The following is a 14,820-nucleotide window of genomic DNA, read 5'->3' as shown; positions in this document are numbered from 1 at the left end:
TGGAGATTACGCTTTTACTTCCTTGGCTATTATTATTAACTTTTCAAATATTTCAGCTTGAATCTTCACAGGATTCACTTTTATTATATTCTCCTTATTGGGTTATACCATGAATGAAATCAAGGAGCCCTAGAATGAGCTTATTGGAGTTATATTCAAAAATGATATCTGATTTGCACTCAGAAGGTGCTCTATTAAGAGCTAACTTCATTAAGTAAAAAGCGAAATATTGCATTCAGTTTCGGCCTGACCTTTGGTGTTAAATCACCTTTACTTAATTGGTTAAAGCCAAAAAAGAGGCATATCACTGTTAATGATAGAAATGAGGAAAAATACTTCTAACCAAGAAAGGAATAGGTAGATCAAGAAAAAGCTGCTAACTTTTTTCTTAAGCGGTTAAATTCCGTTTATATTCCTGTTATTATAGTGTAAAAAACACATTACATTTTCATTGTAAAACTAAAGGTATAAATCCTTTTAAAAACATCGTACTATAAATAGAAAATACTTACAGATATTAATTATCTCCCTTGCAGCTTCAATACAATGCTCTAATTATAAGCTATATAAGTAAATTACCATAAATATCAGAACAATAACCCAAAGTAAAAAGCTTAATATATAGATTTTTATGTTATTATCCTGTAAAAACTGTAAACTTTTGGAAGATAATATAATAGAAGTGTAAATACCTTGACCCCCATAATATTCAGATCATCCTATATCACCAACTTTTTGATATTTTCTTCCACCCTCTAAAAATTTTTTTCTAACTATATAAGTAGATAAAAAAGGTATAAATCATATAGATCCAGAGAATACAACAAAACTATAAGCGTTTAAAGAATTGAGTTGGTAATTAACAGTATTTAAATTTAATATATATCCTAACATACCTCCAATTGATATTACAATTAATGCTAATATTTTAAAAAAAGGTCTTATACAAATCATATAAGGGAAAGGAAAAATTAATCAAGCCAATCTTGCTCCACCAAAAATAGCTCCTACTCCTAAACCAAACATAGGATTAGTTATAATTTTACCTTCATCACTAATAGAATATAAATTTCCTAGGTTGAAATCACCTGACAAAGTATAATAAACTAAACGTATTGTATAGCAGACTGTTAAACCCGTAGCTAAAGCATATAAAAGGAAAGAGAATATATTAATAGTAGATATAAAAGCTACTTCTAAAATTATATCTTTAGAATAAAAACCGGCCAAAAAAGGAATACCACATAAAGCTAAATTAGATAAGTTTATGTATATACTAGTCAAAGGTATATGATAAACTAACCCTCCTATTATCCGAATATCTTGATATTCTTTAACACTATGAATTACTGAACCTGCACATATAAATAAAAGAGCTTTGAATAAAGCATGTGCTAATAAATGAAAGAAGGCAAGATCTGCATAACCTAACGATAAAATTCTTATTATAAAACCCAATTGACTTAAGGTAGATAAAGCAATAATTTTTTTTAAATCATACTCAAAGTTAGCTCCTAGACCAGCTATAAATATAGTTAAACCTGACAATAATAATAATATTCTTTGACATAAACGCCCTTCTAAAGCGGGGCTAAAACGAATTAATAGATATACTCCGGCTGTAACTAAAGTAGATGAATGAACTAAGGCAGAAACAGGAGTAGGAGCTGCTATAGCTGCAGGTAATCAAGCTGAAAAAGGAATTTGTGCTCTCTTTGTTATAGCAGCTAGAATTACTAATCTACATAAAAGATTATCAATATTTAACATGGATATATTCTCTACATAAAATAAGAAATTTCACCCACCGTAACTAAAAAATAAAGAAATGGATAATAAAATGGCTACATCTCCTACTCGATTAGAAAGAGCAGTTAATATACCAGCATTAGCTGATTTTTCATTTTGATAATAAATAACCAAGACATATGAAACTAGTCCTAGACCATCTCACCCTAGAAGAATTCTAATTAAATTAGGACTAATAATTAAGAAACCTATAGATATAACAAAAGCTAATACTAGGTATATAAATCGATTTATATTATTATCACCAGACATATATTCTCCTCTAAAATATAATACTATAGAAGAAATAAATATTACAAAACTTAAAAATATAAAAGATATTCAATCTAAAATTAAAGTTATAACAACAGAGCTAGAATTTAAAGTTAATAATTCTCATTCAATAAATCAAGCTTGTCCTCTTTCTAAACACATTAGAGAAAGTACTAAACAAACCGAGCAACCTCTAAAAAGAAATAATATTCTTGACAAATATAAAGAAACTATTCATACCACGATTTAAAATGAAATAAATTCATATCTTTGGTACCACAAACCAACGTTTTACTTAAACTATTTAAATTTATAATAAACACATAAGCACTCTTCTTTTTAAAATTAAAGCATTTAAAGGTAACCAATGTAGTATTAGGATCAAATATTCTCGAACCTTACCGGAGCAACATGAAAATAAAGCTCTGTAGTATTTACCATGTTGTCTTAAAGAAAATATATATAAAGTATAACTAAATCTAAAAAAAGATAATAAAGCAATGAATAATATTCTTACCTTTCTTCATGATACTACTCTAATAATTAATCTAATTTCACCTAAGAGATTTAGAGTAGGAGGAGCAGCCATGTTACCTGCTCTCAAAAGGAATCATCACAATGCTATTCTAGGTATAAAATTTATTAATCCTTTACTAATTAATAATCTTCGACTCCCTACTCGCTCATAAACCATATTAGCCAAACAGAATAAACCAGAAGAACATAAACCATGACCAATTATAACTACTACTGCCCCATTTAAACCTCATCAACCAAATACTACAAGACCTGATAAAACAAGGCCTATATGGGCTACAGAAGAATAAGCAATTAAAGCCTTTATATCTACTTGACGTAAACATATCAGACTTACTACTACCCCTCCTACTAAACTAATTCTAATTCACAATCAAGATATACTCTTGTTAGCTTCCCCAAATAAAAATAATACTCGAATCAATCCATAACCTCCTAGTTTTAATAAAACGCCTGCCAGAATTATTGAACCCGCAACAGGTGCTTCTACATGAGCTTTTGGTAGTCATAAATAATAAATTTCATATATATACTATAAATTTACTATATAACTATATTAAGTATAGACCCGGATAAATATAGAAAATTGTTACTTAGTAACTGACAGATACTTACACAATAAAAATAAGCTTTTTTTTTTTGATAATAACTATATAGACTATCTAATTAGGACAATAAATAAGCTCTATCTGTTCTATTAATAAAAATAATAACAATAAATAAGATACTACTAAATTATACAGATGATAAAACATATTAAATCTTACAGAACACTAACGCTGTTACGTAAACTAACTATTATTACGTAATTAAATACATAAGTAACTTCATGATAATTAGATAAATGTACTATAATCAAAAAATGTAGTAAATATCCCAAACTAAAACGTGTAATAAGTGTTTACGTTTAGAACAAAACTCATAAACACTAATACTTCACTATAGGAACAAGTAATAAATTAAGAATAACATTAGTTTAATAGTTTAAATAAACACTGGTTGTAATCAATGAAGTTTCAATCTTTTAAAGCTCAGAAAAGATTGCTTCTTATATCTTCCAAAACTAAATTTTACTTAAACTATTCTCTGTATCATTATTATTATATTTCACCAATAATTATATTCATCTTTTATTTTAACTTTACTTCACCCTTAGTATAGGTTATATACTATTAACTGTAATATCTGTGTACAGCTGGTTTATCAATAAATTACTTTTGGTATTCCTATATTATTTTATTATCCTAGGACAATATTAGTTCTATATTTATGTATCATCCTTACTTCTAATGAGTCCTTTAAGATTTATTACTCTTTACTATTTAGTATTTATAATAACACTTCAGTAAGATAATAATATTATACCTATAGTAAATCTCTAAATCTAATAATACCATTTCTCAACCTATATTAAAGATCTATTATATTATATATAAATACCTATTTATTTATTGTATTATTGTTATTAACATTAACTAGTAGTAAATAATTACTACACTTTTTTGTCCTTACGATATCTCACCTAATTAATGACATACCATCTAAATCACACCTTTATTAAAATTTTAAATAGAGCTGTTATTGACCTCCAGCACCAGTAACTTTCACTTTGTGAAAACTTTGGTTCTCTCTGGTTTTGCTTAGTTATTCAAATCGTTACTGGACTCTTTTTAGCTATACCATACTGTCATGTTGACCTAGCATTCTCTAGTTAGCACATATTTGTCGAGATGAATTATGGAGACTTTCGAAACGTTACATGCTAATGAGCTCTTTCTTCTTCATTGTCTGTATATACATACCGGACGAGTATTTATTATGATCGTTTTATATAGACATGCTTGATCAGTAGGTGTCATATCTTTACTAGTTAAGCACTGCCTTCTTAGGTATTGTTACCTTGAGGAAATACATTCTGGGACACTGTAATTACGAATTTATTTTCAGCTTCCATATAATTGGTAGATCTTGTACAGAATTTGAGGTGGATTTGCATCGATAATTACATACTATTCTTCATTTCATTTTTATTATCCCTTTAATCGTAGCAGCAGCAACTATTATCATATTTCTTTTATCATCAACAGATCTAACAATCGTATGAATTGTTGTAATGTACAAGTACCTTTTCACCTTATTTACATTTAAAATATTACTGGATTATCGTATCTAGCGGACTATTCTATTACATTTTAAACCTTATTTTGGGGATCAACAACTTTTTCCCGCAATCCATTGTTACCCCTGCCATATTCAACGAGTGATTTTTTGCATATGTATTTTACGATCATTCCTAATAAATTAGGAGGTGTTATTGCCTTAGTAATATCTATCCTCATTTTATTATCTTCCTTTTACCATTACAAATTTCGAAGATTAACGTTTTATCCTTAAATAACTTAATTTTGATCATTTAAGTATTTTTCTTATTAACTTATTGGGTCACGGCCCTTAAGATCCTTATTAATACTGGTAGATCCTGACTGTCTTTATTATTAATATTATTAACCCACTTAACTTATTGATGTGGATAAGATACTAGATTAGTTATTTGGCTGATAGGAAAGCACGTGTTTTGAAACTCGCAATAGGTTCTGAATCTCTAATAACTTTTCTAACAAAGTTACAATAGATTATAATAACAAATGAACAAATAGTTTTACACTATAAAAATACTACATATTTAGGCAACAGGTAAGAATCTTTTTCAAGCCAAAATTAAGCTTATCATAATCGGAACTGGTAAGGTACCACGACTTAAACAAAGCAAAAGCGACATTTACAAGATTTTAAGTAATAGAAAGGCTGATAAATTCCTCAAAATTAAAGAAAATATTAAATAGATTCTGCATATTCATGCTTATAAAATTAATCAAAACAACCTTCATATATCAGTATTAAAACCAGATACAGTTCATATCTCCTCAGAAATCAAAAGGGTTCGATTAGTCTCTGTAAACATGAGGCAAATCAAATTAAGATTAGGGAAAAGTAAATCAAGTAATCACACATCACGTTGGTACAGTCTAAAAAGCATAAATCAATACCCCTATAAAAAATAAAAAGATAATAAAATTAAAGTCAAGTTTACTATATGAAATTGTTTTGAGTACTGCTCGTAATCTACCTAAAAGGAATATTGGAATAGAGATCATCCACTCTTATTAGTTGTGTTACACCTAGTCTAGTACAACATAAAAAATAATAAAGTACTTCATAGTAAAGTTATTACCCCAGTTCATAAGATTACAATCAGACAATTAAAGAAAACAAATAAACTAAAAAGTGAGAATATAATTAAAGTTTTATAAAAGGTAATTTTCTTTATAAATAACTTAAAATCACAAAAGTTTAACCAACCTATAAAACCAACTTTATTAGGACCTTTACGAATCTGATATAACCTAAATTACGTTCCAGTAAGTAACAAATGCTAACCCTACTAATACACAAATGATTATAATAAGTAATTAATAACTATAATAATTATCACAGTATTACTTGTGAGATTAATACTCACATTATTGATCCTAAGTCAATGCATAATTCTGCCAATAGCAACAAATAATTAAAATTATATTAAAATAAATTATTTTAACACTAATTCCTTCGTACTAAATATTTAATTAAAATTAGAGATAGAAACCGACTCTCAACGATTGAACTAAATCATGTTAGGATTAAAGTGTTCGAACAGACCTCTTATAACTGCGCATTAAAGGATACTAATTCAACACGAGGTCGCAAACTTCTTGTCATGAAGACTCTCAAGAAGATTACGCTGTTATCCCTAAAGTAACTTAACTTTAATCTTTAATAAAGATCAATATTCTTCAATTATACTTGTAATAAATATTTAAGAACAGTTATAATTATATTCGTCGCCCCAAGCAACAAACATTAATAAATAACAATTATATTAAATTATAATTTAATCAAATTATTGTTAGTTTATAGTCTTATCGTTCCCTTAAAGATTAAGCTTTCACTAAAAGTAAGTAACTATTATAACTGAGCAGATTACTTTTTTTCCAACATTCATACAAGCCTTAATTAAAAGACTAATGATTATCTACCTTCGCACAGTCATATAGGCTTTAAAAAATTCAGTGGCAGGCTGACTTTATATAACATCATAAGACATGTTTTAAACAGGCAAAGTTTTCCGAGTTCCTTATTATATCTAAAACAAAGTACATATATACATTAATTTAATTTATTATACACAAATGTATTTCTACTATAAATATTAACTATGATTTTACTTACAAATATTGGCTACTAAAAAGTTAGATTCAGTTTTACTTAACATGAAAAGAAAATTATTAATAGAACGTTTTATTAATAAGTATTTAAGCTATTCAATAAATAATTATCATTATATAAACACACTATGTTAGAACAAGTAAGCTTTCATCCTATTTATTATTAAGCTTTATTACCTCAATATATCATTAAATTTAATTCACCTAACAGATATGAAAAAACGATTAGCATTCACTACTAGTATAAATTGATAATTTCATTAATACGAAAACTATATATTTATAATAGCTTTTTTTTCGGGATTCTTTAAATAATAGATTATTTTGATTTCCTAAACACAAGTACAAGAATTTAACTTTACTTTTATTAATACATTTTTCAAATTATTTCATCTTCTTTACAGTACTTTAATCTATAATTTATATAAATATTTCGATTCACTTACTAAAAAAATACATTTCAAAAATATTTCTTACTTCTAATATATAGAAACCATATTGCATTATAAATTAATTTTCAAGTACACTGATTTGCACAATGAATTTCAACTTAATGAGATGCTTAACTATAAGCATCTGAATTTCTAGTACATTTCCAGTACACCTATATGTTACGACTTATTCGTTAAATTGACGAGAGTCAACGGGCGATGTTACATAACCTAGAGCTAAATCAAAAATCTTGTTAAAATCTTTTTACTTTTAAATCCACCTTCAATAATAAAGTATTCCTTTATTATTTCGATATTTAATATTTAACATCTCTTCCTTTATCATAAGCTGCACTTGATCAATATACTGCTAAAATATTTCAAAACTCTACATCTATTAAAGTTACCTAATAATGACGGTATACAAACTGTAATAATTACAAATAAAGTAGATATTTCTGGTTTATCGATTATAGGACAGGTTCTCTTAATAGACTAAATACCGCCAAATCCTTTGAGTTTCAAATAATAACGTTAGTACCAGGTAATTATAATTCAAATAAAGTGTAACAGGGTATATATCCTGTTACCCTTTATCTTAACAGCTTAATTAAATTAAAACTTTTATTTTACTATTATCAAAAACTGATTTCACCCTTTATTAATATAGGCCTTTAAAAGAAAAAAATTAATAAATGTTTTTAACCAATTTTTTCATTTACCTCTCAGTCTAACGCGGGCTGGCAAAATTTAACCAGGTATATAATTAGGATTACAATTCTAACGTTCATTATTGATTACATTATACTAGAATTAATTAAAGAAACTTACATTCAACAATTTTAACCTTTATTTAATAACTATTGAACATTAAGTTTACATGTACATTAACCTAAAAACTAAAAAAGCTAGTAAACTTTACTTAAATAAGGTTAACATTAAACTATAAGTATAATAGTATTATAAAATTGAGATATAGAATGATTAGAGAGTAACTTAATTATAACATTTTTATAATTAAACCTTCTTGGCTAACTTACTTTTTATATAATTCTTAAGTTAATTAACAGCAAGGAATTATAATTTACTAAGTTACAAAATTGAATAATTAAATAACAGATCTATATATTATAATATACTAATTTTGAATAAAATAAAAACCTGAGATTTTAAAACCTCGGTTATTAATTTATTAAGGTTTAAAACTTGTTAATTATATAAATCAAATAATTATATAGTAATATAAGTGTTTATTTATAAAATAATACTTTAAATTTAAAAAAGATATAATATGTATTGATTATATTTATTTAGATGTATAACCTATTCTATTAAATAAATCTATATTGAATAATTGTTGAATTATATTTAAAATAATATAGATAGTTAGAATGTTCTTGATCTATATAAATAGTTAAATATTTATGTCTCTTTACATTGTATTAAAGATAATATATTGACTAGTAATATCTAGATCCATTGTAATTATGTAATTTATTTTTATTAAATAAAATAGTGTCTCTTATATGAATTAAATTCTAGAGATTATTTCATCTTCAAGAAACATATTTTTATACAATAAATTTAAATATAATTAATAAGAAACTTTTTTAAAGTGAAATAGCGGTTAAAATATTAATTTAAATAGTTTAAAAATTAAGTTTTAAGCTCATCAAAAGTTTTACTACCAATAATATCAATTTAATACAACTTAAAATATAGTAATCTTACTATATTTAATAATTAATTTTTATAAATGAAGTCTGAAAAGGATTATCTTGATAGGATAAACAGTAGTATGAATCTTACTCATAAATGCCTTTTTTTATCCCAATGGAATTAACACATTACCCAAAGATCAAAACTTGTGTGCACTATACACCAGAGTATATCTTAATATTAGTTTATTCTTTTACAGCAAAAAAGATAAGCTAAGTAAGCTCGTGGGCTCATACCCATTTATGAGGTCTAACCCCTCTCTTTTTAATTTTACTTTCTTCTTCACAAGTTTATTTTTTTCTTCTCTCTCTTTAGGTACCCTTCTCTCCATTTTCTTCTCTTGATTCGGAGCTTGAATTGGACTTGAACTAAATCTAATATCTTTTATTCCTTATTTCTTCAAAAAATAATCAATATTCCTCAGAAGCCGCTCTAAAGTACTTTTTAATTCAAGCGTTAGGTTCTTCGGTTATTATTATATCCGCCTCTTTTGTATTATCATCTAATGAACTAGCCATCATGTTGATAACAGTGCTCTTTGTTAAAATCAGGAGCAGCTCCATTTCATTTTTGATTCCCTAAGTTATAGAAGATTACAATGACCTCAAGTATTATTAGATACAATTTACAAAATTGATCCTCTCTTTATTATCATATACATTATATTCAAATGATTGCCATTATTCCACACTATTATCTCTTCCGGTTAGTAGAGCAATCGAGCGGATTAACCAAACTTTTTACGTAAAATTATAGCTATTCCTTATTAATATTATAGCTGATTAATATCAGCTATCTTGATTAGAGAAACGAACTGATTATTATACTTTTCGTTTTTTTATTTTTTATCTACCTCAATTGTTATATTATTCAATTTTCAAGAAGCTTTCCATATTTCTCATATTATAACTATTCGTCACACTCACCGCAAATAAAAATAATTATATTTTCCTCGTTATTATCTATAGGGGTTTACCTCCCTTTACAGGATTTATTCCCAAGGATTTATCATTCAAGAAATAATTTCCTCCATATATTTGTTATTTTAATAGTCCTTCTTATAATCGGCGCCTTCTGACTTATTTTACTACTGCGTATTGCTATAATAGATTACAATTTCAAGTCCTAGTACTAAAATGGGTATAAAAATAATAAGTACATCCGTTTACACTTATTATATTACACTTTATTGATCTACTTGCACCTAATCTGTCATGGTAATTCTATAAAGCTTTAAGTTTCAAAACTTATAGCCTTCAAAGCTGTCAAGAGGAGTAGAATCTCCTAAGCTTTAACCTTTTAAGCTCTGGCGTTTCACGCATCTTCAGAATTGCAGTCTGACGTCTTGTTTGATTTCCACTACAAAGCCATGATAAAAGGGTTATTTACCCGTACATAGATTTACAGTCTATCGCCTATAACTCAGCCATTTATATCTAACGCAACGATGATTATTTTCTACAAATCATAAAGACATCGGAACTCTATATTTTATTTTCGGAGCTTGAGCTGGAATAGTAGGTACAGCCTTGTCTTATTATTCGTGCTGAATTAGGTCAACCAGGAAGCCTTATGGAGATGACCAAATTTACAATGTAGTATTACAGCTCACGCTTTCGTTATAATTTTCTTTATAGTTATGCTATTATAATTGGAGTTTCGGGAATTGGCTTGTCCCTTTAATGTTAGGTGCTCCAGATATGGCATTTCCCCGAATAATAATATAATTTTCTGACTTTACCCCTTCGCTAACTTTACTTTTGTCTAGAGGTTTAGTTGAAGGAGGAGTAGGAACTGGATGAACTGTTTATCCTCCTTTATCAGCTAGAATTGCTCATGCAGGTGCTTTAGTCGATCTAGGTATTTTTTCATTACATTTAGCAGGGGTCTCACAATCTTAGGACTGTAAACTTTATAACGACCGTTATCAATATACGATCTACAGGGAATAACTATAGACGAATACCACTTTTGTTTTGAGCAGTATTATTACAGCTCTACTCCTACTGTTATCTTTACCATCCTAGCAGGAGCTATTACTATACTATTAACAGATCGTAATTTAAATACATCTTTTTGATCCAGCAGGTAGGTGGTGACCCAGTCTTATTCAACATTTATTTGATTTTTCGGTCATCTGAAGTATTATTTTAATTCTTCCTGCTTTTGGGATAATCTCACATATTATTAGTCAAGAGTCTGGTAAAAAAGAAGCTTTTGGAAACATTAGGAATAATCATGACTATACTAGCCATATGGTGTTTAGATTTGTAAGTATGAGCTCATCATATATTTACTTAGGTATAGACTTGATACTCGTGCTTACTTTACATCTGCTACGATAATTATTGTGTCCCGACGGGTATAAGATCTTCAGCTGACTAGGAACATTACAAGGTATCAATTGAAATTATAGTCCTTCTTTAATTTGGCATTAGGGTTTGTATTTTTATTTACAGTTGGGGGTCTAACAGGAGTTGTCCTTGCTAATTCATCTATTGATATTATCTTGCACGATACTTATTATGTAGTAGCCACTTCCACATGTTCTTTCAATAGGAGCCGTATTGGTATTTTTGCAGGTATTGCCCACTGATTTCCTCTTTTTACGGTTTAAACACCTGAACCCAAAATGATTTAAAAATCCACTTTCTAGTTATATTTATTGGGTTAAAATTAAATACAATTATTTCCTCAAATTTTTAGGCTTATTGTATAATCTCAGCATATTAATATAAGCCTTAATATCAGCATAATATTTATATATATCTATTGGATCTACATATCATTAATTGCTATAACTATGAGATTTGTTATAATTATGAGAACTTATATACTGTAACTTGAACATTAATATTTTATAATATTATTTTAACTACAATTAATGAAGACAATAATCTCCCACCCGCAGATCATAGTTATATAGAAATTCCTTTAATTACTAATTTCTAAAATGGTCAATATGATTTAGTATTTAACCTCCTACAGGAAAATATCTTCTTTACTTTAGAACTTATCCAAATGAGGTCACTTAGGTTTACAAGATAAGTTTACCTTTATAGAACAATTAATTTTTCCATGATCACATATAGTAATATTAATTTTAATTACAAAATATGATTAATAATATCAACTTTATTTTTATAATAATTTTACAAATCGCTTTTATTGAAAGACTAAACTATTGAAATTTATGGACAGTACTTCCCGCTCTAATTTTTAATTTTTATTGCACTTCCTTTTTAACGATTACTATATCTATTAGATAAGTTAATAATCCAGTGTTACTCTTGAAAAACTATTGGAACCAATGGTACTGAAGTTACTAGTACTACAAGATCTTTTTACAATTGAATTTGACTCATTTATAATTTCCATCAAATAATTATCAAAGACGGATTTCGACTTTTAGATGTGGATAATCGAACTGTTCTACCTATGAATACTCAAATTGAGTATAATTAGAGCTGCTGATGTTATTCATTCATGAACAGTACCTGCCCTTGGTGTAAAAGCAGATGCAATTCAGGGCGACTTAATCAAGTAAGTTTTTTAATAAATCGACCAGGATTATTTTATGTCAATGTTCAGAATTTTTGGGCAAATAAGATTTATGCCTTATTGTTGAAATGTATCAGTTTAAATCATTTTAAACTGATTTCTCAGCTAGATAAGCTTCATCAGATGACTGAAAGTAAGTGTAAGTCTTTTAAATTTATAATAGTAATTAACGACTACTTCTGATGAAGAAAAAATTAGTTAATAATATAACATAAGTTGTCACGCTTAAATAATCAATTTTTACTGATATTTTTCAATTCCACAAATAGCCCCTTTATTATATTAAATCTTTTTTCTTATATTTTCAGATACATTGTTATATTTATTGTATAAATTATTTCATTAAAGTACCATCTAAAATTGAGAAATCTTCATCTCAATTACAAAAAATAGAAATAACTTGAAAATGATAACAAATTTATTTCAGTTTTTGATCCTACTTCAAGCCTGATAAATATCCCTTTAATTGATTATCTACATTCCTAGGTGTAATATTTTTACCTATAATGTATTGAATTATACCCTTCGATATCATTACTATGAATTTATAATACGAGTACACTTCTAAAAAATTTAAAATTTTATTAGGGTCATACATAAGGCTCAACTCTTATATTTGTAAGACTTTTTACTTTTATTGTATTTAATAATTTTTTAGGTTTTACTGCCTTAGTATTTACTGAAAATACACCTAATCATAACCCTGCTCTTGCATTACCTTTATTTAGCTTTACATAATATTTGGGTGGATTAATCATACACAACATATATTTGCTCAACCTTGTACCACAAGGAACGCCAAGCTTATACCTTTTATAGTTTTTAATCGAAACATATTAGAAATGTTATCCGACCGGGGACCTTAGCTGTTCGATTAGCAGCAATATAATTGCAGGTCATTTATTACTTACTCTCTAGGAAATACTGGTCCATCCTTATCAACTACCTTAGTTTTTTGTTATTATAAACAAATTTTACTGTTAATTTTAGAAGCTTGCTGTAGCAGTAAATTCAATCATATTTTTTATGTTTTAAAGAACTCTTTATGCCAGTGAAGTTATTAATATAAATTAAACTAATCATCATCTCAGGACACCAACGCTTTCCATTTAGTATATAAGACCATGACACTTACAGGTTCAATTAAGCTATAATTATTAACCACAGGACAGTTAAATGATTTCATCAATTTAACACCTGACCTTTATTTTAGAATTATTGCAACAATCTTACTATAATTCAATGATGACGAGATATTAACGAGAAGGTACTTACCAAGGATTACATACTAAAGCAGTTACTATCGGCCTTCGATGGGTAAATCTTGTTTATTACTTCAGAAGTATTATTTTTTCTTTTCTTTTGAGCTTTTTTCCACAGAAGATTATCTCCTAACGTAGAAGTAGGTAGTTGTTGACCTCCTGCAGGAATTCAAACTTTAACCCTTTTAAATTCTCTCCTTAATACAGCAATCCTTCTTGCTTCAGGTGCTACTGTAACTTGAGCCACCATGCAATCATAGAATACTAACCACACACAAGCTATTCAAAGATTAGCTATCACAGTATTATTAGGTATTATTTCACAGCTTTAAAAGCATTGATTAATTAGAAGCTCCGTTTACAATTGAGATTCATAATGTTCAATTCTTCGTAAGCTACAGGATTTCACGGTCTTACATGTTATTTATTGGTAGTTACAATTCTCTCATATGTTATATACGTTTATACAAAAAATGTCATTTTTCAGCCATACATCACTTGGATTTGAAGCTGCCGCTTGATATTGACATTTTGTAAGTTGTAGATTATTCCTCTATATTTCTATTATTGATGAGGAGGCTTGCTTTTTAGTATAAATAATATATTGGCTTCCAACCAGAAGGTCTAGAATAAAATCTAGAAAAAGCAATGATTATTTTATTAATTTCAATTTTAGTTACTCTATATTAAACAGTAGTTATAATTCTTGCTTCTCTTTTATCAAAAAAAACAATTATAGACCGAGAAAAAAATTCCCCTTTTGAATGTGGATTTGACCCTAAAGGATCCGCTCGTCTTCTTTTCGCTTCGTTTTTTCTTAATTGCTGTATTTTTTTAACTTTGATGTGGAGATTACGCTTTTACTTCCTTTGGCTATTATTATTAACTTTTCAAATATTTCAGCTTGAATCTTCACAGGATTCACTTTTATTATTATTCTCCTTATTGGTTATACCATGAATGAAATCAAGGAGCCCTAAATGA

At 27.5% G+C, this 14,820-nt stretch overlaps 6 pseudogenes across 1 annotated transcript; 4 read left to right on the top strand and 2 right to left on the bottom strand.

Annotated features, from left to right (window-relative positions):
- Positions 1–503: 503 nt before the first annotated feature.
- On the bottom strand, positions 504–2,295 carry LOC119572043 (annotated as a pseudogene).
- On the bottom strand, positions 572–4,594 carry LOC119572041 (annotated as a pseudogene). Its single transcript, XR_005228677.1, has 2 exons — positions 4,498–4,594; positions 572–3,093 (listed from the first exon to the last, which is right to left on the bottom strand). The product of XR_005228677.1 is annotated as an NADH-ubiquinone oxidoreductase chain 4-like (transcript).
- Positions 4,595–5,558: 964 nt separating this feature from the next.
- On the top strand, positions 5,559–11,093 carry LOC119572040 (annotated as a pseudogene).
- A 175-nt stretch (positions 11,094–11,268) lies between these two features.
- On the top strand, positions 11,269–11,965 carry LOC119572039 (annotated as a pseudogene).
- Positions 11,966–12,499: 534 nt separating this feature from the next.
- On the top strand, positions 12,500–13,648 carry LOC119572038 (annotated as a pseudogene).
- Positions 13,649–13,698: 50 nt separating this feature from the next.
- On the top strand, positions 13,699–14,432 carry LOC119572037 (annotated as a pseudogene).
- The last annotated feature ends 388 nt before the right edge of the window (positions 14,433–14,820 follow it).

Source organism: Penaeus monodon, unplaced genomic scaffold (assembly GCF_015228065.2).
Source record: "Penaeus monodon isolate SGIC_2016 unplaced genomic scaffold, NSTDA_Pmon_1 PmonScaffold_920, whole genome shotgun sequence".
Lineage (NCBI taxonomy): Eukaryota > Metazoa > Arthropoda > Malacostraca > Decapoda > Penaeidae > Penaeus > Penaeus monodon.
Note: the sequence above shows the minus strand (reverse complement) of the source record. Positions and strands in the feature narration are given on the sequence as shown.